Source organism: Mesoplodon mirus (genome assembly GCF_964341445.2).
Source record: "Mesoplodon mirus genome assembly, chromosome: 16".
NCBI lineage: Eukaryota > Metazoa > Chordata > Mammalia > Artiodactyla > Ziphiidae > Mesoplodon > Mesoplodon mirus.
Genome location: NC_138992.1, coordinates 26,108,819 through 26,134,878, shown reverse-complemented (window position 1 = coordinate 26,134,878; position 26,060 = coordinate 26,108,819). Strand labels below are relative to the sequence as shown.

The 26,060-nt window shown below is 46.5% G+C and overlaps 1 pseudogene across 1 annotated transcript in view; it reads left to right on the top strand.

Moving 5' to 3' along the window:
• Positions 1–25,345, top strand: part of LOC309791704 (phosphoethanolamine/phosphocholine phosphatase-like) — a 40,985-nt pseudogene extending 15,640 nt beyond the window's left edge. Inside the window, exons 2-3 of the transcript in view lie at positions 23,908–24,684; positions 25,286–25,345. The product of the transcript in view is annotated as a phosphoethanolamine/phosphocholine phosphatase-like (transcript). The remainder of the gene's footprint in view (positions 1–23,907; positions 24,685–25,285) is intronic.
• Positions 25,346–26,060: the final 715 nt, after the last annotated feature.

Below are 26,060 nucleotides of genomic sequence, written 5' to 3'. Positions count from 1 at the left end.
TAGGATACAGGTTAGGGTTAGGATACAGATTAGGTTTAGGGTTAGGGTTAGAGTACAGGTTAGGGTTAGGGTACACTTTAGTGTATTGATAAGAGTTAGGGTTATGTTTAGGTTTAGGGTTAGGGTTAGTTTTAGGGTTGGTGTATGGGTTAGGGTTAGGGTACAGGTTAGGGTTAGGGTATGCGGTAGGTTTAGGTTTAGGGTTAGGGGATGTGGTAGGTTTAATGTTAGGGTTAGGGTATGGGTTAGGGTTAGGGTACTGGTTATGGTTAGTGTTAGGGTCATGTTACAGGTTAGAGTTAGGATACAGTTTAGTGTATTGCTATGGGTTAGGTTTAGTGTATGGGATAGGGTACAGTTTATATTTAGGATATGTTTAAGGATTAGGGTAATTGTTAGGGTTAGGGTTTGGGTACAGGTTAGGGTACAGGTTAGTTTATGGCTAAGGTTTAGGGTATGGGTTAGCGTATGTGTTAGGGTTTGGGAACGGGTTAAGGTTAGGGTACTGGGTAGGTTTAGCTTACGGGTTATGGTTAGAGTTAGGGTACTTGTTTGGTTTAGGGAACAGGATAGGGTACAGCTATGTGTTAGGGTTAGGGTACAGGTTAGGGTAAGGCTTAGAGTTAGGATACGGTTTAGGGTTAGGGTACAGGGTAGGGTTAGGGAATGGGGTAGGGTTAGGGTATGGGTTAAGTTTAGGGTACTGTTTATTGTATGGCTATGGGTTAGGTTTTGGGTATGGCTTAGGGTACGGTTAGTTTTAGGGTACAGCTTAGGATTCGTGTAGTGGTTACGGTACTGTTTAGGGTTCGGGTAAGTGTTAGGGTACAGTTTAGGGTACAGCTAAGTGTTAGGGTTAAGGTATGGGTTAGGGTACATGTTAGGGTTAGGGAACAGGTTAGGGTTAGGGTACGGGGTGGGTTAGGTTAAAAGGTTAGGGTTAGGGTTAGGGTACAGCTACGGTTAGGGTACAGCTACGTGTTAGGGTTAGGATACAAGATAGGGTACCATTTAGGGTTAGGTTACGGGTTAGTGTTAGGGTTTGGGTAGGGTTAGGGTTAGGGTACAGTTTAGTGTACGAGTTAGGCTTAGGGTATGGGCTAGGGTATGGGTTCGTGTTAGGATATGGGTTAGGATTAGGGTTAGGGTTAGAGTTAGGGTTAGAGTTCGGGTAGGGGTTAGGGTACAGGTTAGGTTATGGTTACGTGTTAGGGTTAGGGTATGTTTTAGCGTATATGTTAGGGTTAGGGTACGTGTTAGGATTAGGATACGGGGTATGGGTTAGGCTTTGGGTTAGGGTGGATTTAGGGTAAAGGTTTTGGTTAGGGTACAGGATCGGATACAGCTATGTGTCACGGTTATGGTACAGGTTCGGTTATGGGTTAGGGTTAAGTTTAGGGTTAGGGTTAGTGTTCGGGTAGTGGTTAGGGTACAGGTTAGGTTACAGTTACGTGTTAGGGTTAGGGTAGGTTTTAGGGTACGTGTTAGTGTTAGGGTATAGTTTAGTGTATGGCTACAAGTTAGGGTTAGGGTATGGATTAGGGTACGCGTTAGTGTTAGGATGTGGGTTAGGATTAGTGTACGGGTTAGTGTTAGCGTACAGGGTAGGGTTCAGGTACGGGGTAGGGTTAGGGTACGGGTTAGGGTTAGGGTATAGTTTAGTGTATGGCTATGAGTTAGGGTTAGGGTATGGATTACGGTACACGTTAGTGTTAGGATATGGTTTAGGATTAGTGTATGGGTTAGTGTACGGGTTAGGGTTAGGCTTCGGGTAGGGGTTAGGGTACAGGTTAGGGTATGGTTTAGGTTTAGGATACGGGTTAGGGTTGGGGTATGTGTTAGGGTTATGGTACGGGGTAGGGTTAGGGTAGGGTTGGGTTAGGGTTAGGGTTAGGGTTAGGGTACAGGTTAGTGTATGGCTTAGAGTCAGGGTATGGTTTAGAGTACGTGTTTGGGTTAGGTTATTGGTTAAGGCTAGGGTATGGGTAGAGTTAGGTTATGCTTTAGGTTTAGGGTTAGGGTTAGGGTTAGGGTTAGGGTACCGTTTAGTGTTAGGGTGCAGGATAGGGTAGAGCTATCTGTTTGGGTTAGGGTACAAGTTAGGGTACGAATTAGGGTTAGGGAGCCACGTAGTTTTTAGGATTAGGTTTAGGGTTAGGGCATGGGGTAGGGTTAGGGTATGGGTTAGGGTACAGTTTAATCTACAGCTACAGGTTAGGGTTAGGGTATGGGTTAGTGTTAGGATTTGGGTTAAGTTTAGGGTATGTGCTATGTTTAGCTTACAGGTTAGGTTTAGGGATAGGGTTAGGGTACAGTTTATGTTTAGGGTACAGGAGAGCATAGAGCTACGTGTTAGGGTTAGGGTACAGGTTAGAGTATGCATTAAGGTTAGGGTACGGTTTGGGGTTAGAGTATGCATTAGGGTTCGGGTACCTGGTAGGTTTAAGTTATGGGTTAAGCATAGGGTTAGGGTTAGGGTACGGGTGAGCATTAGGGTACAGTTTAGTGTATGGCAATGGGTTAGTGTTAGGTTACAGTTTAAGGCACGGGTTAGTGTTAGGATATGGTTTAGGATTAGGCTACGGGTGAAGGTAGGGGTATGGGTTAGGATTAGTGTTCTGGCAGTGGTTAGGATACAGGTTAGGGTATAGTTAGGTGTTAGGGTTAGGGTATCTTTTAGGGTACGTGTTAGGGTTAGAGTACGTGTTAGGGTTAGGGTACAGGGTAGGCTTAGGGTACGGGATAGGGTTAGGGTTAGGGTTAGTATACCAGTTAGTGTTAGCATACAGGATAGGGTACAGCTACATGTTACGGTTAGGGTACAAGTTAGGGTACAGGTTAGTGTTAGGGTACTGGTTATGGTTAGGATACAGGATAGGGTATAGCTACATGTTTGGGTTAGGGTATAGGTTAGGGTATGGGTTAGTGTTAGGGTACGGGTTAGGGTTAGGGTACACTTTATTGTATGGGTACATGTTAGGGTTAGCGCATGTGTTAGGGTACAGATCAGAGTTAGGATACTGCTTAGTATTAAGTTACTGGTTATGGTTAGAGTTTGGGTACGGGTTAGGGTACAGGTTAGGGTTCGGGTTAGGGTTAGGATACAGGTTTGCGTTAGGGTATGGGTTAGGGTTAGGTTACGGGGTAGGGTTAGGTTATGGGTTAGGATTAGGGTTAGGGTACCGGTTAGGGTTAGGGTACAGAATAGGGACAGCTCCATGTTAGGCGTAGTGTACATGTTAGGGTATTGGTTAGGGTTAGGGTACGGGTTAGTGTTACGGTTAGGATTAGGTTTAGGGTAATGTTTAGAGTATGGCTATGATTTAGGGTTAGGTTATGGGTTAGGGTACGTGTTAGTGTTAGGATACTGGTTAGGATTAGGGCACGGTTTAGGTTTAGGTTTAGGGTACCAGTTGGTCTTAGGGTACAAGAGTGTACAGCTACCTGTTTGGGTTAGGGTACAGGTTTGCATCTGTGTTAGGGTTAAGGTACGGGTTAGGGTTAGCATACCTGTTTGGGCTAGGTTACGGGGTAGGTTTAGTGTATGGATTAGGGTTAGGGTTAGGGTTACGGTATGGGTTTGGGTTAGGGTACAGTTTAGTGTACGGCTACGAGTTAGTGTTAGGGTATGGGTTAGGATACGGGTTAGAGTTAGGATACAGAATAGGATTAGGATACGGGTTAGGGTTAGGGTTAGGTTTCTGGTTCAGGTAGGGTTAGGGTACAGATTAGGGTATGGTTACATGTTAGGGTTAGGGTATGTATTAGGGTACATGTTAGGGTTAGGGTACATGTTAGGATTACGGTACAGTGTAGGGTTAGGGTATGTGTTATGGTTAGGTTTAGGTTTAGGGCTAGGGTTCCATTTTTGGTACAGGATAGAGTAGAGCTACGTGTTACAGTTAGGGTACAGCTAATGGTATGGTTTAGTGTTGGTGAATGGGTTACAGTTAGGGTATGGTTAGGGTTAAGGTTAGGTTTAGGTTTAGGGTCCATGTTAGGGTTAGGGTACAGTTTAGTGGACAGCTACAGGTTAGGGTTAGTGTACGGGTTAGGGTACGGTTAGTGTTAGGATACGGCTTAGGATTAGGGTACTGGTTAGGGTTAGGCTTAGGGTTCGGTTTAGGCTTTGAGTGCAGTTTAGGTTACAGGTTAAGGTATGGATAAGGGTTAGGGTTATGGTACGGGGTAGGGGTATGGTACGCATTGGGAATAGGGTCAGTGTTAGGGTACCACTTAGTGTTAGGGTACAGGATAAGGTACAGTTACGTTTTAGGGTTAGGGTACAGGTTAGGGTACGTTTTAGGGTTAAGGTATGGGTTAAGGTTAGGCTATGGGGTAGGTTCAGTGTTAGGGCTAGTTTTAAGGTATGGGGTAGGGTTAGGGTACAGTATAGTGTACGGCTATGGATTCGGTTTAAGCTATGGGTTAGAGTATGGGTTAGTGTTAGGATACGGGTTAGAATTAGGGTTAGGGTACAGATTAGGTTTAGGGTACGGGTTAGGGTACCCATTAAGTTTAAGGTACAGGATAGGTTATAGCTATGTGTTAGGGTTAGAGTACAAGTTAGGGTATGCATTAGGGTTAGGGTACAGTTTTAAGTTAGAGTATGGGTTAGGGTTAGGGTAACTGCTAGTGTTAGGGTACAGGTTAGGTTTAGGGTTAAGTTATGTGTACAGGTTAAGGTTAGGGTACAGTTTAGTGTATGGCTAAGAGTTAGGGTCAGGTGACGGGTTATCTTATTGGTTAGTGTTAGGATACGGGTTAGGATTAGGGTACGGTTTAGGGTAACGGTTAGGGTTAGGGTTCGGGTAGGGGTTAGGGTACAGGTTAGGTTACGGTTATGCATTAGGGTTAGGGTATGTTTTAGGGTACGTGTTAGGATTAGAATATGTGTTAGGTTTAGGGTACAGGGTAGGGTTAGGGTATGGGATAGGGTTAAGGTTAGGGTACTGGTTAGGGTTAGGGTACAGGATAGAGTAGAGTTATGTGTTATGGTTAGGGTACAGGTTAGGGTATGGGTTAGGTTTAGGGTACCGGTTAGTGTTAGGATACAGGATAGGGTATAGCTACGTGTTAGGGTTAGTGTTCAGGTTAGGATATGGGTTAGCATTAGGGTATATGGTAGGGTTCATGTACAGGGTATAGTTAAGTTACGGGTTAGGGTACAGGTTAGGGTATGGTTTTGTTAGGATACGTGTTAGGATTAGGGTACGGGTTAGGGTTAATGTTAGGTTTAGGGTTCAGGAAAGGGTTAGGGTACAGGTTAGGTTACGGGTACGTGTTAAGGTTAGAGTATATTTTAGGATTAGGGTTAGGGTATGTGTTAGGGTTAAGGTAATGAGTAGAGTTAGGGTAGGGGTTAGGGTTAGGGTTAGCATCATTGTACTGGTTAGGGTTAAAGTACAGGATAGGGTAGAGCTAAGTGTTAGGGTTAGGGTAATGAGTAGAGTTAGGGTAGGGGTTAGGGTTAGGGTTAGCATCATTGTACTGGTTAGGGTTAAAGTACAGGATAGGGTACAGCTAAGTGTTAGGGTTAAAGTACAGGTTAGGGTACGTGTTAGGTTTAGGATACGGGTTAGGTTCAGAGTACGGGATAGGGGTTAGGGCAGAGGTTAGGGTAAGGGTTAAGGTTATGGTACAGGTTAGGTTTAAGTTACGGGGTGGGTTAATGTACACGTTAGAGTTATCATTAGGGTTAGGGTACAGGATAGGGTACAGCTACATGTTAGGGTTAGAGTACAGGTTAGGGTATGGATTAGTGTTAGTGTATGGGTTAGTGTTAGGCCATGGGTTACGGTTAGTCTACGGGTTAGGGTTAAGGTACATGTTAGGGTTAGGATTAAGATTAGGGTACCAGATAGGGTACAGCTACGTGTTAGGGTTAAGGTACAGGTTAGGGTACGGTTTAGGGTCAGAGTATGGGTTAGGGTTAAGTACGGGTTAGGCTTAGGGTATCGAGTATGGTTAGGGTACGGGATAGGGTTAGGGTTTGGTTTAGGCTATGGGTTAGGTTTAGGGTACAGTTTACTGTACAGCTACGAGCTAGGGTTAGGTTATAGGTTAGGGTATGGGTTAGTGTTAGGATACGGGTTAGGATTAGGGTACTGTTTAGGGTTAGAGTTAGGGATAGGGTTAGGCTTTGGGTAGGGGTTAGGGTACAGGTAAAGTTATGGTTAAGTGTTAGTGTTAGGCTATGTTTTAGGGTACATGTTAGGGTTAAAGTATGTGTTAGGATTAGGGCACAGGGTAGGGTTAGGTTATGGGTTAGGGTACCTTTTAAAGTTAGGGTACAGGATAGGGTACAGCTACGTGTTACAGTTAGGGTATAGATTAGGATATGGTTTAGGGTTGGAGTACGGGTTAGGGTTAAGATACGGGTTAGGGTAAGGGTTCGTGTTAGCATATGGGTTAGAGTTAGGGTACAGTTTAGTGTATGACTACAGGTTAGGGTTAGTGTTAGGATACCGCTTAGGATTAGGGTACTGTTTAGGGTAAGGTGAGGGTTAGGGTTAGGTTTCAGGTATGGGTCAGGGTTAGGGTTAGGCTTAGGGTACAGTTTAGTGTATGGCTACGAGTTAGGGTTAGGGTACGGGTTAGGGTACAGGTTAGTGTTAAGGTTTGGCTTAAGGTACAGTTTAGTGTACAGCTACGAGTTAAGGTTAGGGTATGGTTTAGGGTATGGGTTAGTGTTCAGATACAGGTTAGGATTAAGGTACGGGTTAGGGTTAGGGTTCAGGTAGGGGTTAGGGTCAGGTTAAGGTATGGTTAGGTTTTAGGTTTAGAGTATGTTTTAGGATACGTGTTAGGGTTAGGGTACATGTTAGGATTAGGTTATGGGGTAGAGTTATGGTACAGGTTAGTGTTAGGGTACCGTTTAGGATTAGGGTACAGGATAGGGTACAGCTACATATTACAGTTAGGGTACAGGTTAGGGTACAGGTTAAGGTTCGATTACAGGTTAGGGTTAGGGTACGGGTTAGCGTTAGGTTGTGGGTTAGGGTTAGGGATAGGTTTAGGGTACGGGTTAGTGTTATGCTACAGTTTTGCTTACGACTATGGGTTATGGTTAGTGAACGGGTTAGAGTATGGTTTACTCAGGTTATGGCTTAGGATTAGGGTACTGGTTAGGGTTAGGATTAGGGTTAGCATTAGGCTTCGGGTATGGGTTAGGGAACAGGTTAGGGTACCCCTAAGGAATAGGGTTAGGGTACGGGTTGGGTACGTATTAGGGTTAGCATTCGGATTAGGGTTAGTGTATCGGGTAGGGTTAGGGTACAGTTACATGTTAGGGCTAGGGTTAGGGTACCGTTTAGGGTTAGGGTACAGAGTGTACAGCTATGTGTTAGGGTTAGGGTACAGGTTAAGGTATGGTTTAGGTTTCGGGTATGGGTTAGGGTTAGGGAATGGGTTAGTGTTAGTGTACACGGTGGGTTTAGGGTACGTGTTAGGCTTAGGGTTAGGGTACAGTTTAGTGTTAGGATACAGGATAGGATTAGGGTACAGTTTAGGGTTCGGTTATGTGTTAGGGTTAGTGTTTGTTTTAGGGTACATGTTAGGGTTAGAGTACATGTTAGGGTTAGTGTACGGGGAAGAGATAGGCTACAGGTTACGGTTAAGGTTAGGGAAAGGGTTCCGTTTAGTGTTAGGGTACAGATTAGTGTAGAGCTACCTGTTACAGTTAGGGTACATGTTAGGGTACAGTTTAGGGTTGTGGTACAGTTTAGGGTTACGGTATGTGTGAGGGTTACAGGTAGGGTTAGGGTACACATTAGGGTTAGGGTACAGTTTAGTGTACGGCCATGGGTTAGGGTCAGTGTATGGGTTAGGGAATGGGTTAGTGTTGGGCTATGGCTTATAATTAGGGTACTGGTTAGGGTAAGTTTATGGTTATGGTTAGGGTTTGATTATGGTACAGGTTAGGATATGGCTACAGGTTAGGGTTAGGGTATGGGTTAGGTTTAGGGTTAGGATATGGGTTAAGTTTAGGGTATGGGGTAGGGTTAGGATACAGGTTAGGGTACGGTTTAGGGTTAGGGTACGGTTTAGTGTTAGGGTACAGTTTAGTGTATGGCTACGAATTAGGTTTAGGGTATGCATTATGGTAAGGTTTATTGTTAGGGTATAGGTTAGGATAAGTGTACAGATTAGGGTTAGGTTTAGGGGTCAGGTAGGGGTTAGGTTACAGGTTAGATTACGGCTATGTTTTAGGGTTAGTGTATGTTTTAGGGTAAGAGTTTGGGTTAGGGTATGTGTTAGGGTTAGGGTACGGGGTAGGGTTAGGTTACGGGTTACAGTTAGGGTTAGGGTACAGTTTAGTGTACGGCTATGAGTTAGGGTTAGATTACGGGTTACAGTATGGGTTAGTGTTAGGATACAGATTAGGATTAGCGTATGTGTATGGGCTAAGGTTAGGTTTAGGGTTAGGCTTCGGGTAGGGGTTAGGATACAGGTTATGTTATGGTTATGTGTTAGGATTAGAGTATGTTTTAGGGTACGTTTTACGGTTAGTGTACGTGTTAGGATTAGGTTATGGGGTAGGGTTAGGCTACGGGTTAGGATTAGGGTTAGGGTACCAGTTAGGGTTAGGGTACAGGATAGGGTACAGCAACGTGTTACAGTTAAGGTACAGGTTAGGGTATGGGTTAGGGTTGGAGTACAGGCTGGGGATAGGGTATGTGTTAGATTTAGGGAACAGTTTAGTGTACGATGACAGTTAGAGTTAGTGTACGGGTTAGAGTATGGGTTAGTGTTAGGATACGGCTTAGGATTAGGGTATTGGCTAGGGTTAGGTTTAGGCTTCAGGTATGGGTTAGGGTACAGGTTAGTGTACGGCTAAGGATTAGGGTTAGGTTATGGGTTAGGCTATGTGTCAAGTTTAGGGTACAGTTTAGGTATAATGTATTGGCTAAGCTTAGGGTGTGGTTTATGGTTAGGGTTAAGGTTAGGGTACCATTTAGGGTTAGGATACAGGATAGTGTAAAGCTACATGTTAGGGTTAGGGCACAGGTTAGGATAAGGGGTCTGGTTAGAGTACGTGTTAGCATTAGGGTATGGGTTAGGGTTAGGATACGGGGTAGTGTTAGGGTACAGTTTAGTGTATGGCTATGAGTTAGGGTTAGGGTACGGGGTGGGTTTAGTGTACGGGTTAGGGCTAGAGTTAGGGTACAGTACAGGGTACACTTATGTGTTTAGGCTTAGGGTACAAGTATGGGTACGGGTTAGGGTTAGAGTACGGGTTAGGGTTTGAGTATGGGTTAGGGTACAGGTTAGGGTTAGGTTTAGGGTTAGTGTATGGTATAGTGTTAGGGTACAGTTTAGTGTACGGATACTACTTAGGGTTAGGGTATGGTTAGGGTATGGGTTCGTGTTAGGATACAGGTTAGGATTAGGGTACAGTTTAGGGTTAGGATTAGGGTTATTCTCCAGGTAGGGGTTAGTGTACAGGTTGCTGTATGGTTACGTGTTAGGGTTAGGGTAAGTTTTAGGGTACGTGTTAGGGTTAGGGTTTGTGTTAGGGTTAAGGTATGAGGAAAGGTTAGGATACGGGTTAGGGTTAGGGGCAATGTTACGGTACCAGTTAGGGTTTGTGTACAGGATATGGTACAGCTACGTGTTATGGTTAGGGTACAAGTTAGTGTATGGGTTAAGGTTGGATTACGGGTTGGGGTTAGGGTATACGTTAGGGTTAGGGTACAGGTTAGGAATAGGTTTAGGGTTAGGGTACGGGTTAGCGTTTGGGTACAGTTTAGTGCACGACAGTGTGTTAGGGTTAGTGTACAGGTTAGAGTACAGGTTAGTGTTAGGATACGGCTTAGGATTTGGGTACTGTTTAGGGTTATGGTTAGGGTTAGGCTTCGGGTATGGGCTAGGGTACAGGTTAGGGTACGGCTAAGGATTAGGGTTAGGGTATGAGTTAGGGTTAGCGTTCAGGTTAGGGTTAGTGCACCAGGTTGGGTTAGAGTACACTTTAGTTTTAGGGTTAGGGTTAGGGTACCGGTTAGGGTTAGGGTACAGTTTAGGGTTAGGTTTAGGGTACCAGTTAGGTTTAGGGTACATGCTAGGGTAGAGCTACGTGTTACAGTTAGTGTACAGTTTAGGGTATGGGTTATGTTTAGGGTATGGGTTAGGGTTAGGTTAGGGGGTAGGGTTAAGGTACAGGGTAGGTTTAGGCTACATGTTACCATTAGGGTTAGGGTATGGGTTAGGGTACAGTTTAATGTACAGCTAAGAGTTAGGGTTAGGTTATGCATTAGGGTATGGGTTAGTGTTAGGATAGTGGTTAGGATTAGGTTATGGTTTAGGGTTAGGGTAAGGGATAGGGTTCAGGTACATGTTAGGGTACAGGTTAGGGTACGATTAGGTGTTAGGGTTAGGGTATATTTTAGGGTATGTGTTAGGGTTAGAGTACCTATTAGGGTTAGCGTATGGGGAATGGTTAGGGTATGGGTTAGGGGTAGGGTACCGGATAGGGTTAGGGTACAGGATAGGGTAGAGCTACGTGTTACTGTTAGGGTACAGGTTAGGGTATGGTTTTGGTTTGGAGTACAGGTTAGGGTTATGGTACGGTTTAGTGTTAGGGTACGGTATGGTTTAGTGTTAGGGTACGGGGTAGGGTTAGGGTACAGGTTAAGGTTAGGGTTAGGGCATGGCTTAGGTTAAGGTACAGTTTAGTGTATGGCTACATGTTAGGGTTTTTGTACATGTTAGGGTTCGAGTTAGTGTTAGGATATGGCTTAGGATTAGGGTAATGGTTAGGATAAGGGTTAGGGTTAGGGTTAGGGTTCGGGCTCCTTTTAGGTTACAGGTTATGGTGGAGCTACAGGTTAGGGTTCTGTTATGGGTTAGGGTTAGGGTTACAGTTAGGATTCGGTTTAGGTTAAGGGTACAGGGTAGGGTTAGGGTACATGTTAGTGTTAGCATACAGGTTAGGATTAGGGTACAGGTTAGAGTTAAGTTTAGGTTTTCAGTAGAGGTTAGGCTACAGGTTAGCATACGGTTACGTGTTAGGGTTAGGGTATGTTTTAGGGTATGTGTTAGGGTGCGAGTACGTGTTAGGTTTAGGGTATGGGGAAGGGTTAGGGTATCAATTAGGGTTAGGGTTAGTGTACTGGTTAGGGTTAGGGTACAGGATAGGGTAGAGCTACGTGTTACTGTTAGCATACAGGTCTGGGTACAGATTAGGGTTGGTGTACAGATTAGGATTAGCGTAGGGGTTAACGTTAGGTTATGGGGTAGAGTACAGTTTAGGTTTAGGGTTAGGGTCAGGGTATGGGTTAGGGTTAGTGTACAGTTTAGTGTACGTCTACGGGTTAGGGTTAGTGTATGGGTTAGGGTTAGGATACGGCTTAGAATTAGGGTACTGGTTAGGGTAAGGTTTAGGGTTAGTGTTAGTGTCCAGGTTATGGGTTAGGGTACAGGTTAGGTTATGGTTACATGTTATGGTTAGGGTATGTTTTAGGGTACGTGTTAGGGTTATAGTACGTGTTAGGCTTAGGGTACAGGTTAGGGTTAGGCTACGGGATAGGCTTAGGGTTAGGGTACTGGTTAGGGTTAGTGTACAGGATAGGGTAGAGCTACATGTCATGGTTAGGGTACAGGTTAGGGTATGGTTTAGGGTTAGTGTACCGGTTACTTTAAGTGTTCAGGTTAGTGTTAGGGTACATTTTAGTGTACCACTATGTTTTAGGGCTAGGGTATGGTTTAGGGTATGGGTTAGGGTATGGATCAGAGTTAGGATATGGCTTAGGATTAGGGTACTGGTTAGGGTTAGGGTTTGGGTAGGGTTTAGGGTACAGGTTAGGTTTAGGGTTAGGGTTAGGGTACAGATTAGGTTTAGGGTATGGGTTAGGGTTCAGATATGGGATAGGTTTAGGGTTAGGGTTAGTGTAAGAGTACAGGGTAGGGTTCAGGTATGGGTTAGAGTTAGGGTTAGGGTACAGGTTAGGTTTAGTGTATGGGTTAGGCCTAAGGTTAGGGTTAGGTTACGGTTTAGTTTAGGGTACAGTTTAGTGTATGGCTACAGGTTAGGGTTTGGGTACGGGGTAGGGTATGGTTAGAATTACGGTATGGCTTAGGGTTAGGGTAGTGGTTATGGTTCGGGTATGGTTTGGGTATTGGTTAGCGTACGGCTAAGGTTTAGATTTATGGTATGTGTTACGGTACATGTTAGGGTTAGGGTACGGGTTAGGGTTAGGTTACGGGTTAGGTTTAGGTTATGGGTTAGTGTTAGGGTTATGGTACCAGTTAGGGTTAGGTTACAGGATAGGGTACAGCTACGTTTTAGGGGTAGGGTACAGGTTAGTGTTTAGGTTAGGTTTAGGGTACTTGTTAGTGTTAGGTTATGGTTAGGGTTAGGGTTAGGGTACCTTTAGTGTACGTCTACAAATTAGTGTTAGGGTACGGGTTAAGGTACGTGTTAGTGTTAGGATACAGGTTAGGATTAGGTTATGGTTTAGTTTTAGGTTAGGGTACTGGTTAGTGTTAGGGTACAGAATAGTGTACAGCTATGTTTTAGGGTTAGGGTACAGGTTAGGGTACGGGTTAGGGTTAGGGTACTGGTTAGGGTTAGAGTACAGGATAGGGTAGAGGTATGTGTTACAGTTAGGGTACAGGTTAGGGTATGTGTTAGGGTTAGGTTATGGGCTAGGGTTCGGGTACTGGTTAGGGCTAGGATACAGGATAGGGTACAGCTAAGAGTTAGGGTTAGGGTACGGGTTAGGGTACTGGTTTTGTTAGGATACGGGTTAGGATTAGGGTACGGGTTATGGTTAACATTAGGGTTAGGGTTTGGGAAGGGGTTAGGGTACAGGTTAGGTTACAGTTACGTGTTAGTGTTAGGGTATGTTTTAGGGTACGTTTTAGGGTTTGGATACGTGTTAGGGTTAGGGCATGGAGTCGGGTTCATGTACGGGTTAGTGTTAGGGTTAGCGTTAGTGTACAGTTTAGGGTTAAAGTACAGGATAGGGTACAGCTACGTGTTAGGGTTAACATACAGGCTAGGGGATGGTTTAGGGTTAGGGTATGGTTTACGTTTAGGGTACAGGTTAGGGTTAGGTTACAGGGTAGTGTTAGGGTACGGGTTAGGTTTAGGTTTAGGGTTAGGGTATGGGTAAGGGTTTGGGTTAGTTTTAGGGTTAGAGTTAGTGTACAGGATATGGTAGAGCTACAGGTTAGGGTTAGAGTACAGGCTAGAGTTAGGGTACGGGTTAGCCTTAGGTTAGGGGTTAGGTTTAGGGTATGGGTTAGGGTTAGGTTAGGGGGTAGGTTTAGGGTACGGGTTAGGGGTAGGGTACAGAGTAGTGTACAGCTATGAGTTAGTGTTAGGGTACGGGTTAGGGTTCGTGTAGGGGATAGGGTACAAGTTAAGGTATGGTTACGTGTTAGGTTTAGATTATGTTTTAGGGTACATGTTAGGGTTAAGGTACATGTTAGGATTAGGGCCCAGGGTAGGGTTAGGTTACGGGTTAGGGTTACAGTTAGTGTACCATTTAGGATTAGGGTACAGTATAGGGTACAGCTATGTGTTACGGTTAGGGTACAGGTTGGGTACGGGTTAAGCTTGGAGTACAGGTTAGGGTTTAGGTATGGGTTAAGGTAAGGTTATGGGTGAGGGTTATGGTGTGTGTTAGGATATTGATTAGAATTAGGTTACAGTTTAGTGTATGACTACAGTTTAGGGTTATTGTACGGGTTAGGGTTGGGATACAGTTTAGGATTAGGCTACTGGTTAGGGTTAGGGTTAGGGTTAGTTTTCATGTATGAGTTAGGGTTAGGTTCAGGGTTAGTGTTAGGGTTAGGGTTAGGCTTAGAGTGCAGTTTAGTGTACAACTACAAGTTAGGGTTAGGGTATGTGTTACTGTTAGGATACGGTTTAGGATTAAGGTACGGGTTAGGGTTAGGGTTCGGGTAGGGGTTAGGGCACAGGTTAGGGTATGGTTATGTTTCAGGGTTAGGGTATGTTTTACAGTACATGTTAGGGTTAGGGTACGTGTTAGGATTAGGGTACGGGATAGGGTTAGGGTACAGTTTAGGGTTATGGTCAGGGTTAAGGTACTAGTTAGGGTACAGGATAGGGTACAGCTACGTGTTATGGTTAGGGTACAGGTTAGGTTATGGGTTAGGTTTAGGGTACAGTTTAGTGTACGACTGTTAGGTTTAGTGATCAGGTTAGAGTCCGTGTTACTGTTAGCATACAGCTTAGGATTAGGGTTAGGGTACAGGGTAGCGTTAGGGTATGGATTAGTGTTAGGTTTAGGGTTAGGGTTAGGTTACGGGGTAGCATTAGGGTACAGATTAGGGTTAGGTTTAGGGTTAGGGTACAGTTTAGTGTACGGTTATTAGTTAGGGTTAGGTACGGGTTAGTGTTAGGATACGGGTAAGGTTTAGGGTCAGGGTTAGGGTTAGGGTTAGGGTTAGCGAACAGGTAAGGCTTAGGGTACAGGTGAGGGTATGAACATGTTAGGGTTAGTGTTCTTGTGAGGGTAAGGGTTATTGTTAGGATACAGTTTAGGATTAGGGTACTGGTTATGGTTAGGTTTAGGTTTTGGGTAGGGTTTAGGGTACAGGTTAGGGTATGACTACGTTTTAGGGTTAGGGTATGTGTTAGCGTAAGTTTTTAGGCTAGGGTACATGTTAGGGTTAGGTTACAGGGTAGGGTACGGATTGGGGTTAGGGTACAGGATAGTGTACAGCTACGTGTTAGGGTTAGGGTACTGTTTAGTGTATGGCTACGATTTAGGATTAGGGTACAGGTTATGGTACGGTTTAGTGTTAGAATATGGTTTAGGATTAGGGTACGGGTATGAGTATGGGTTAGGTTTAGGGTTAGGCTTCTGGTAAGGGTTAGGGTACAGGTTACAGTATGGTTATGTGTTAGCGTTAGGGTATATTTTATGGTATGTGTTAGGGTTAGGGTATATGTTATGATTAGGGTATGGGGTAGGGTTAGGGTTAGGGTGATGGTTAGTGTACTGGTTAGGGTTAGGGAACAGGATAGGGTACAGCTACTTGTTACGTTTAGGGTACATATTAGGGTATGGGTTATGGTTGGAGTATGGGTTAGGGTAAGGGTATGGGTTAGGGTTAGGGTACGGGTTAGGTTTTGGGTTTGGTTTAGTGTACGGGTTAGGGTTAGGGAACTGTTTAGTGTACGACGAGGGGTTAGGTTTAGTGTACAGGTTAGAGTATGGGTTAGTGTTAGAATATGGCTTAGGATTAGGGTATGGTTAGGGTTAGTGTTATGCTTCGGGTATGGGTTAGGGTACAGTTTAGGGTACGGATAAGGATTAGGGTAAGGGTATCGATTATGGTACATGTCAGGGTTAAGGTACGGATTAGGATTAGTGTACAGGCTAGGCTTAGGGTACAGGTTACTTTTAGGTTTAGGGTTAAGGTACCAGTTAGGGTAGGGTACAGGATAGGATACAGCTACATGTTAGGGTTAGGGTACTGGCTTGGGTTAGAGGAAAGTTTAACATTAGGGTATGGTTTAGGGTTAGGTTACAGGGTAGGTTTAGGGTACGGGTTATGGTTAGGGTTAGGTTACAGGTTAGGGTACAGTTTAGGGTTAGGGTTATGTTTAGGGTTCGGGTAGGCGTTATGGTACAGGTTAGGGTATGGTTACGTTTCAGGGTTAAGGTATGTTTTAGGGTATGTGTTAGGGTTAGGGTATGTGTTAGGTTTAGGGTACATGTTAGGGTTAAGCTACAGGTTAGTGTACGGCTATGAGTTAGGGCTAGGTTATGGGTTACGGTGTGGGTTAGTGTTAGGATACGGGTTAGAATTAGGGTACGGGTACAGGTACGCTTTAGGGTTAGGGTTAGTCTTCGAGTAGGGGTTAGGGTACAGGTTAGCTCATGGTTATGTGTTAGGGCTAGGGTATGTTTTAGGGTACGTGTTAGAGTTAAGGTATGTGTTAGGATTAGGGTACAGGGTACGGTTAGGTTGCGGGTTAGGGTTATGTTTATGGTACAGGTTAGGGTTAGGGTACAGGATAGGGTACAGCTACGTGTTATGGTTAGGGTACAGGTTAAGGTACGTGTTAGGGGTGGAGTATGGGTTAGGGTTAGGTTACATATTAGGGTTAGGTTTTGGGTTAGGGTATGGGTTAGGGTTAGGGTACAGGTTAGTGTACGGCTATGAGTTAGGGTTAGGGTACGAGTTAGTGTTAGGATATGGGTTAGGATTAAGGTACAGGTTAGGGTACGGGTTAAGGCTAGGTTTCGGGTAGTGGTTAGGGTACAGGTTAGCTATGTTACATTTCAGGGTTAGGGTATGTTTTTGGGTATGTGTTAGGTACATGTTAGGATTAGGGTAAGGGGTAGGTTTTGGGTACGGGTAAGGGTACAGGATAGGGTACAGCTATGTGTTATGGTTAGGGTACAGGTTAGGGTACGGCTAAGTATTAGGGTTAGGGTATGGGTTAAGGTACATGTTAGGGTTAGCATTGGTGTTAGGGTTAGTGTACTGGGTAGAGTTAGGGTATGGGTTAGGGTTAGGGTTAGGATTAGGCTACTGGTTTGGTTTAGGGTACAGGATAGGGTACAGCTACGTTTTTAGGGTTAGGGTACAGGTCAGTGTACATGTTAGTGTTAGTGTATGAGTTAGGGTAAGGGTACTGGTTAGTGTTAGGTTATGGGGTTGGTTTAGGTTTAGGATTAGCATTAGGGTTAGGGTTAGGGTACGGGTAAGGTACAGTTTAATGTACAGCTATGAGTTAGGGTTAGGTTACAGGTTATGGTACGGGTTAGTGTTAGGATACGGGTTAGGGTTAGTGTTAGGGTTATTTTTAGGCTTCTGGTAGAGGTTAGGCTACAGGTTAGGGCACAGTTACATGTTAGGTTTAGGGTATGTTTTAGGTTAGGTGTTAGGGTTAGAGTACGAGTTAGGGTTAGGGTACGTGGAAGGGTTAGCGTATGGGTTAGGGTTAGGGTTAGGGTACCCGTTAGGTTTAGGGTACAGGATAGGGTAGAACTATGTTTTACCATTAGGGTACAGGTTAGGGTATGGATTAAGTTTAGTATACAGGTTAGTATTAGGGTTTGGGGTAGGTTACGGCTTAGAGTTAGGGTTAGGGTACAGGTTAGGGTTAAGGTACAGTGTAGTGTATGGCTACGGGTTAGGTTTAGTGTATGGGTTAGGGTATGGGTTAGTGTTAAGATAGTGCTTAGGATTAGAGTACTGTTTAGGGTAAGGTTTAGTGTTAGAGTTAGGGTTTGGGTATGTGTTAGGGTACAGGTTAGGGTACGGCCACGGGTTAGGGTTAGGGTATGTGTTATGGTTAGGGTTAAGGTTAGGATACGGATTAGGGTTAGGGTACGGTGTAGGGTTAGGGTATGGTTTAGCATACGGATACTATTTAGTGTTAGGGTATGGGTTAGTGTTAGGATACGGGTTCGGATTAAGGTACGGATTAGGGTTAAGGTACAGTTTAGTGTGTGGCTACGAATTAGGGTTAGGGTACATGTTAGGGTATGGGTTAGGATTAGGGTATGTGTTAGGCTTTGGGTTAGGGTTTGTGTTGGCTTCAGGGTACATGTTAGTGTATGGTTACGTTTCAGGTTAGGGTATGTTTTAGGGTACGTTTTTGGGTTAGTGTACGTGTTAGGATTAGGGTACGGGGTAGTGTTAGGGTACGGGTTAGGGTATGGGTTAGGGTTAGTGTACCGGTTAGGGTTAGGGTACAGGATAGGGTACAGCTACATGTTACGATTATGGTACAGGTTAGGGTATGGGTAAGTATTAGGGTTACCATATGGGTTAGTGTATGTGTTAGGGTTAGCTTGTGGATTAGGATTAGTGTACCGGGTAGAGTTAGGGTATGGGTTAGGGTTAGGATTAGGGTACTGGTTAGAGTTAGGGTACAAGTTGGAGTACGGCTATGTACTAGGGTTAGTGTATGGGTTAGGTTTAGGGTATGGGGTAGGGTTAGGCTACGTGTTAGGTTTAGGGTTAGGGTACGGGTCAGGGTACAGTTTAATGTGCGTCTATGAGTTCAGGTTAGGTTATGGGTTAGAGTAGAGTTTAGTGTTAGGATACAGGTTAGGATTAGGGTACAGTTAGGGTACGGGTTAGGGTATGGGTTAGTGTTCTCATAGAGGTTAGGGTACAGTTACGTGTTAGGGTTAGGGTGTGTTTTAGGGTATGTGTTAGGGGTAGAGTATGTGTTAGGGTTAGGGTACGGGGAAGGCTTAGGGTATGGTTAGGTTTAGGGTTAGCTTTAGGGTACTGGCTAGGGTTAGGGTACAGGATAGTGTTGAGCTACATGTTATGGTTATGGTACATGTTAGGGTTCGGTTTAGGGTTGTTTTACAGGTTAGGGTTAGTGTACAGGTTAGGGTTAGGTTACGGGTGAGTTTTAGGGTTAGGGTTAGGGTACGGGTTAGGGTTAGGGTACAGTTTAGTGTACGGCTATGGGTTAAGTTTAGTGTACGGGTTAGGGTACGGGTTAGTCTTAGGATACGGCTTAGGATTAGGGTACTGGTTAGCGTAAAGTTTAGGGTTATTTTAGGGTTCGTGTATGGGTTAGGTTACGTGTTAGGGTTAGATTTAGGGTTAGGGTATGGGATAGGGTTATGGTACAATTTAGTGTACGGATACTAGTTAGGGTTAGGTTATGAGTTAGGGTACGGTTTAGTGTTAGGATACGGGTTAGGTCCAGGCGGCCAACCAGACCACCCCGGCTCCTGCGGCTCTCGACCAAGTGCCTGACCTCCTAGCGCCTCGTGCAGGCTCTCGGGGGTGGGACAGGAGGCCCATGTGAACTGCGAGTGGGCTTTGTGGAAGCTATTCCAAACAGCAACTGAGTAGAAAGCGGATGTAATGGAGAACGTGCAGAAAACATCCCGTAGGTCCGTTGTAGTTGAAATGAAGCGGCCGTTTGCCCTTTTTCCTCAAAGCAGTAGAGGTTGCAGGGCATGTGTAGCATGGCCCGCGTGGACCGGTCAGTCTTTCTACACCTGATTCTCAGGGACGTGGTGCCTGACAGGCAGAGTGCAATCTCTCTAGTTGTGCAAATTTCTTTTCACAGAAGACTCATCAGGGAAAGGCTGGTGGGAAGTGGGGGAGATTGAATGGGGTGGGGGCAGGAGGAGCGCCCACGTCTGAGCAGATGAGGGCAGCTGGGAACCAAATGGAAATGAGGCCAGAGCTCGGAGGAAGGAGCAGCTCAGCAGCAGCTGCTGAGCTGGGCATCTGAGCCCACACTCTTTCTGGCACAAGAGGTGGGAAAGCAGGCAGCCAAACGAAGTCCCGCTTCAGGGCCACATTCAAAAGAGAAAGACCACCGTTAGGATGTGGTACATAAAACACTGGGAGACCCTTTGTTTTGTGAACAAAAGAAGCATTTAGATGAGTAGATTCTGGTGTGTCCTCCATATTTTGAAATGTGAGATTATCTCTTTGCTGGATCATTTGAATGTTCCCATTGGCTTTTACCCCATGATTCTCCTAAAGAAACTTGGAGTGTGATGTGTGTGTGTGCGTGTCTGTGTGTCCCCATGAGTGGATGCCGTTAACCCATAGGGCTATGCAACAAAAGACACACGTTTAATATTAGAAATAAGACACACAAGACCACCACCTGTTCTAGGGTTTGAGCATGATTGTGACCAAACCATTTTATAGAATTTCCTTACTTGAAGGCACAACACTCAGAAACTTTAAAATAACAGAGTATTTTACTCAAATAGGGTATAATTAAAATCATAATCTTGGACTGTGCATGTCATCCCTGGCTCCTGTTGCAGAGCAGAAGGATGTGTATTTTGGTACTGATGTTTTGTCTCTGGTCCCCCAGCCCATATTATTTTGAGTGTATTCATTCTATGCAGAACCACATCTGCTTCCCCAGGCCATGTTGGGCAGAGAATCCACTTTTCCAGACCCACACAGCCATGTTGGCTTGTCTGGATTCTTTTAGACACTGGAATTGGTGAAAATTACAGAGAGTGGGGGATATACTGTCTTGTTTTCCTGACTCTGAATTTTGTTTCTGTACTGTCTCTTCTCAGCTGTCACGTTTCCCCAAAAATCTCATAATGAGTTGCCAAATTTGAAGTGCATCAACCAGTTGTCTGCATCTGGAACCAGTCAAGCAGTGGCTGTAGTTTGAATAACTTATGTGTGCATGTAAAATATATACATATGTACATATATTGATGTATGTGCATGACATGTATATCTTCGTACTTTTTGATAAAATGTATTCATTTGTTAATTTTTAATTATATTTGATATAAATCAAGGGTTTTTTGCAAAACTTTATATTTAAGAACAGTGTTTAAAAAAAAAAAAGAGAAGTCCCAACTATGCAACACAACTGGGGCTTGCTTTAAAAAAAATTCTGTGATTGACTAGTTTGCTGCCTGTGTAATATTTATCAGCCAAACTTTGGATTCTGCTATTGTTTCTACAATGACATTTTGTATGAAGCAAAGTCCTTGGATTAAAATAAAACTTAGCAAAAAATCAAAAACAAAAACCCCACCATGCTGCTGGGTGATATATGCAAGGGGTGTGGGGCCAGGTGGATGAGCCATCTCCGTGGGTACAGGGCTCAGGGACGGAATGCACAGGACTCAGAAGAAGGTGAGAATCTCTTCAACTTGCTCTGGGCCCGATAGGATGCAAGGGTGGATTAGGCCCAGCTTCATGGTGAGGATCAGGGTAGGCTTGTGGCTGGAGGAGCCAGGATAAGGACTCATGGGGGATGTGGTTGTGTTTTAGGGTTAGGAATACAGTTTGGGAGTTGAGCAGGCATTGGCTGAGGTTTGGGGTGGCTGTGTTGGGTGGGTTAGTGGTTAGAGGTTAGAGTTATGTTTGGGGTTGAGGTTGGGGTGTAAGTTAGAGTTGGGGTTAGGAATTAGAGGTTAGGGTTAGGTTACAGGCAAAGGGTTTGTCTATATAACCACTAACAGTGTAGGGTTATGTGGGTATAAGAATTAAGGTTTTGTTCAGTTTACTGTACATTAGAGTTCATTTAGAAAAAGCATAATTGAACAGGCTTAGGTTTCAGACAAAAAATGAAAATGGTGGTTCTGATTACACTGGGAAAAGGGATTGCAGTAGGGTTCAAATTTTTAGTCTGTTCTGATATGGGCCTGTATTTGGATTAGGGTTAAGGGTGGTGTAGGATCATGGTCAGGCTCAGAGGTTAGGGTTAGGGAGTAGAGTAAGGTTCAGAGTTAGAGGGTCAGGAGTGAGGATGGAAATTCAGGCTCAGGGCTCAGGGTTAGAATGTAGGGTCAGGGTCAGTGTTAGAGGATCAGGGACAGAATTAGAGGGTACATTAAGAAGATGAGGGGCTTCCCTGGTGGCGCAGTGGATAGGACTCCATGGTTCCAGTGCAGGGGGCCTGGGTCCGATCCCTGGTCAGGGCCCTACATCCCACATTCATGCTGCAACTAAGAGTTCGCATGCCACAACTAAGGAGTTGGCAAGCTGCAACTAAGGAGCCCACAAGCCACGACTAAGGAGCCCTGGAGCCACAGCTTAGGAGCCTGCCTGCTGCAACTAAGACCAGGTGCAACCAAATTAAAAAAAAAAGAGGATGAGGTTTTGAGGCATTAGATTTAAAGGATGCAGGCTAGAGGGTTAGGGTTAGAGGGTTAGGTTAGATGGTCTGAGTCAGGGTCAGGGTAAGGGTTAGGAGTTTACAGGTCAAGGTCGAGTATCTAGGGGCTAGGGGTTAGGAGTATTAGGGTTTAGGTTTAGAGATTAGGAGGTTAGGGTTAGGGAGTTAACAGTAGAGATTTGGGCATTAGGGTTAGTGGGTTAGTGTTAAGCATAACTGGCCCACGACCCCCCTAACCCCACACCTCTGAGTCCTCTAGGATGGACAGGACTTGTCCTGGGTCACACATGAGTGTGGGGTTCACTTGGACCGCTGGTTATCTACCCCCAATCCTGGAACCTGATAGCAGAAGAATGAAATGTCTGCTCTGGTCACTGACTTTCAAATCCAACTCAACTTCAGTCAACGGTTGTTAGGGCCTCAGAAGTCCACAGCGTTTCCTCCTACCATCTGAACTGGAAAGAGTAGTGCTGGCCCCACTTGGCCTGGGCAGCCCCGGTCCAGCACAGCCCTGACTGAGGTCACTCCATGGTCATGTTATGAATTTATACAGAACTTGGTGCAGCGACCTACCAGCCCCCAGGTGCTGCCTCCTGAGGGCTGGTGAGGCCCTCCTGGGACTGCAGGCATCCTTTGTCCCATCTGAGTGAGCATCAATAGACATCAAGTCTCAGGACAGCCCTTGACCTCTGACCATCTAGGCAGTCATCTGTGGTCCTCCAGCTCAGGCCAGTCTGGTTCCTGTCAAGCCTCTGTGGCCAATTACTGAGCTGACCATGCTTCTGGGCAATTGAACAGCTACCTGGGCAGCACAGACAGCCCTTTGGGGTGTTTCAGTTACTAACATCCATGTGGTTGAGAAAAGGGCCTCCCCCTCACAGGCTCATAGCCTGCCAAGAGAGATAATAACCGTCTAAACATTTGAGTGTGTGCCTGACACAACAACCATACAGCAGACCATGGCCTTTCAATCCTTTGGGCTTCCAGCTGTAACAAACTTTTGATATTCATACTCATTAAGTGTCAAAGATACGGGAGCAACTGGGCCACCCAATGGACAGTTTCACACTGAGGCTGCATGTTCTTGGAGAGCCATGTGCACCCATGTGAGCTCTGAAAGCTGCCAATTATGGATTCCATGATACGGAATAATCCTTGGGCCTCCCATTGCTTCATTGAGCAAGAATTTCCTAACCACCATAGCATTTAGTCCCTGCTCTTTGTAAAGGAGGGAGGAGACTGGATAAATGAGCAATATTGTTCTTGGGGGATGGGTGAGTAATGTGGCCGGGGGCAGTTGTGACTCCTGGGCTCCCACCACCAGAGACATCAATGAGGGCTGTGCCTTTTGCAAGAGGAAGAGTTTCTTGCTGTTGTGGGAGGACAGCAAGAGCACTGGATGGGTGGCTGAAGCCCCTGACCCTAAATCAACCCCTTCCTTCCTTGGCCTTCAGATCCCACAGCAGTGCAGTGGGCTGTCAGTGATGTGGAATCTGCTACTTTCCCCAAGCCAGCATCTGTTCTCATGCCAAAGTCCAGAACCTCAGCTTTCCTTTGGGAACTTCTTACCTGTTTCCAGTCCAAACAGTTCCAGAGGGCTGATGCTACATTCCACCCACCTTAAAGATGGGCATATGATCCACATCTAGCCAATCCCATGTTCCATCCTATGGGTGCTCTGATGGGTTCAAGGACGATGCTATGACCCAAACCAGGCCAATGACGTTTATTTTATTTTATTTTTTGGCCATGCTGTTCACGCAGGATTTTAGTTCCCCGACCAAGGTTCGAACCTGTGCCCCCTACATTGGGAGCGCAGATTCTTAACCACTGGACCACCAAGGAAGTCCCATCCCCTCATTTTCAAAACTGCTATGGATTTAAAGCACACAAGATGATTGTGATATGAGTGGCCTTTTCAGTATGACTTCTTTGACTTAGAATGTTTTCAATGTTTATCCATGTTGTAACATGTATTATCAGTGCTTCGTTCTTTTTTTTTATTGTGGTTAAAAATACATAACATGGGGATGGGGGGCAAGTGGAGGAAACGGCCCAGATGCACATCGTTCACGGACCCTCTGGACTGGAGGGACTCGTGAGAGCTGGAGCCCAGAAATCCGGGGATGGATAAGACACAGCGTCCCTTCCAATTCCCGTAAGCACCCCTTGTTCCATCCTGCACCCAAATACCTCCGCTAGGCCCTCTCCCCACTCTTTACACTCCCAACTCAGCCGGGACAGACCTCTGCAGCCGCCGCTCCCCACTCTGCAGGAGAAGCTCAGAGGTCCTGTCTCCCTTTCCTCTGAGAGACTCTTTTTGGTGACTACAGAAGGATTTGATCGCTGAAGACAAAGCTGGTAGAGGACAGCGGGATGGCTGCGCCGGGCGCGCCGCGCTTCCTCCTGACCTTCGACTTTGACGAGACTATCGTGGACGGAAACAGAGACGACTCCATCGTGCACGCGCCACGGCGGGCCAGCGGTTGCCTGAGAGCCTGCGTGCCACCTAGAGCGAGGGCGTCTACAACGAGTACATGCGGCACGTCTTCCAGTACCTGGGTAAGTAGGACGTGCGGCCGCGGGACCTGCGCGCCATCTATGAGGCCATGCCCCTGTCGCCCGGCATGGGCGAGCTGCTGCAGTTTGTAGCCAAGCAGGGCGCCTGCTTTGAGGTTATTCTCATCTCATACGCCAACACCTTTGGCGTGGAGAGTGCGCTGCGCGCCGCCGGCCACCAGGTCCTGTTCCGCCGCATCTTCAGCAACACGTCAGGCCCCGACCCTTGGGGGCTGCTGGCGCTGCGGCCCTTCCATGCGCACAGCTGCGCTCGCTGCTCCGCCAACATGTGCAAGCACAAGGTGCTCAGCGACTACCTGCGCGAGCAGGCCCACGACGGCGTGCACTTCGAGCGCCTTTTCTACGTGAGCGACGGCGCCAACGACTTCTGCCCCATGGGGCTGCTGGCAGGCGGCGATGTGGCCTTCCCACGCTGCCGCTACCCCATGCACTGCCTTATGCAGGAGGTGCAGAAGGCCGAGACCAGCTCCTTCCGCGCCAGGGTGGTGCCCTGGGAAAACTCCACCGAAGTGTGCCTACACCTGCAACAGGTGCTGAGGACGTGCTGAGGACGTGGCCTGCAGGGGGCACCCGGGCGGTGAGGTGGTGGGGCGGTGGGGGTCGGGAAAGAGAAGGCTAGTTTTATTACTCCCTTTCCCCTTCGTTTTGGTATATCCCTCTGGGATTTCCCGGAATCCCAGGTTGGTCCATTTGGGGACTGGAGGAGGGAGTTGGGAGCTATCCCCAACTGTGCAGTTAACCCAGCTCGGCTGCCTCCCCCAGTTCCACTGCAAGCGAATTCCGGAGTCTGGCCCCACCAGGGTGGCGCGCATATCTGAGCAGGCAGCAGTGTTTCCAAAAGCCTTGTCCTCCCAGGTGGGAGGACGGAGTTCCCTGTCAGGGTAGAGAAGGAACATGTCCCGCCTCGTTGCGGTTAACTGTTGCCTTGGGCTGCATGGCCTGCCTCCCTCCTCCAGTCTTCTGTCCAGGGGACCCAGGCCCCAAAATGTCCCCCCCCGCGACCTCCCCCACACCGGACTCCCTGCGGAGAGAGGTGGCACTCCCTGCCGACGGTCCCAGGCCTAGATCTTGCTTTACCTACTGTGACCCTACACTACAGTCCTTGCCTCCCCTCCCCCCCTACCCTGTCAGCATCCCCACAGGAAAAAAAGCCAAAAGGAACAGTCACCTCCTGTTGGTGGAAAGAGGTAGCACATTGTCCCGGGGCTCGGGTCTGGCCAGCCAGGGACCTCACAGAGCCTGAAGATGTCTCCTTGCACCACAGCCTTGTCTATGCAACAAGAAACCAGCGACTTGACCAAAGTCGCCCCACTGACTGGGCCCTCTGAGTCCCCCTCCTCCCATATGGAACAGAAAGCCATGATGCTTTAAAGCAGGGCCAATAGAAACCCAAGGCCCACCTCCCTCTTTTGGTGTTTCAGAGCTGTAAAGGAGGTGAAGGGGCAGAGGTGAGCGAGATCTCTCACGCTGCCGTCTGAGGGATGAGGGCGAGGTGATCTGTGCTCTCAGGGAGCCCCACTTAAGTGAAGGAGCTGGTTCCTACTCTTGGAGGAGTGCCCAGCTTGGGGAACCAAGACTGAATACATAACAAAGCAGGCAACAGGCAAAATAGCAGGGTGCAGCGCACCTTCGCAGAGGGGCAGAGGGGTCTAGTGTGGAGGGCTCCATGAGCACTGAGGAGATGGGAGATACTGCTGCTTAGGGCAGGCAGAGGAGGCTCAATTAGCGGGAGCCTTACAAGTGTGTTGCCTTTCAGTCCCTCGGCCCGCTAGTCCTGCAGGGCAATCATCAGGAGGTCATCAGAATTTTATTCAAAGTTGGAACTTGCAGCTGGAGACCCTGTCTTGCATGGCGTAAGGGTCCCCTGTGGATAAGGTCACCAAACTCTTTGGCTTCCAGTTCTTTC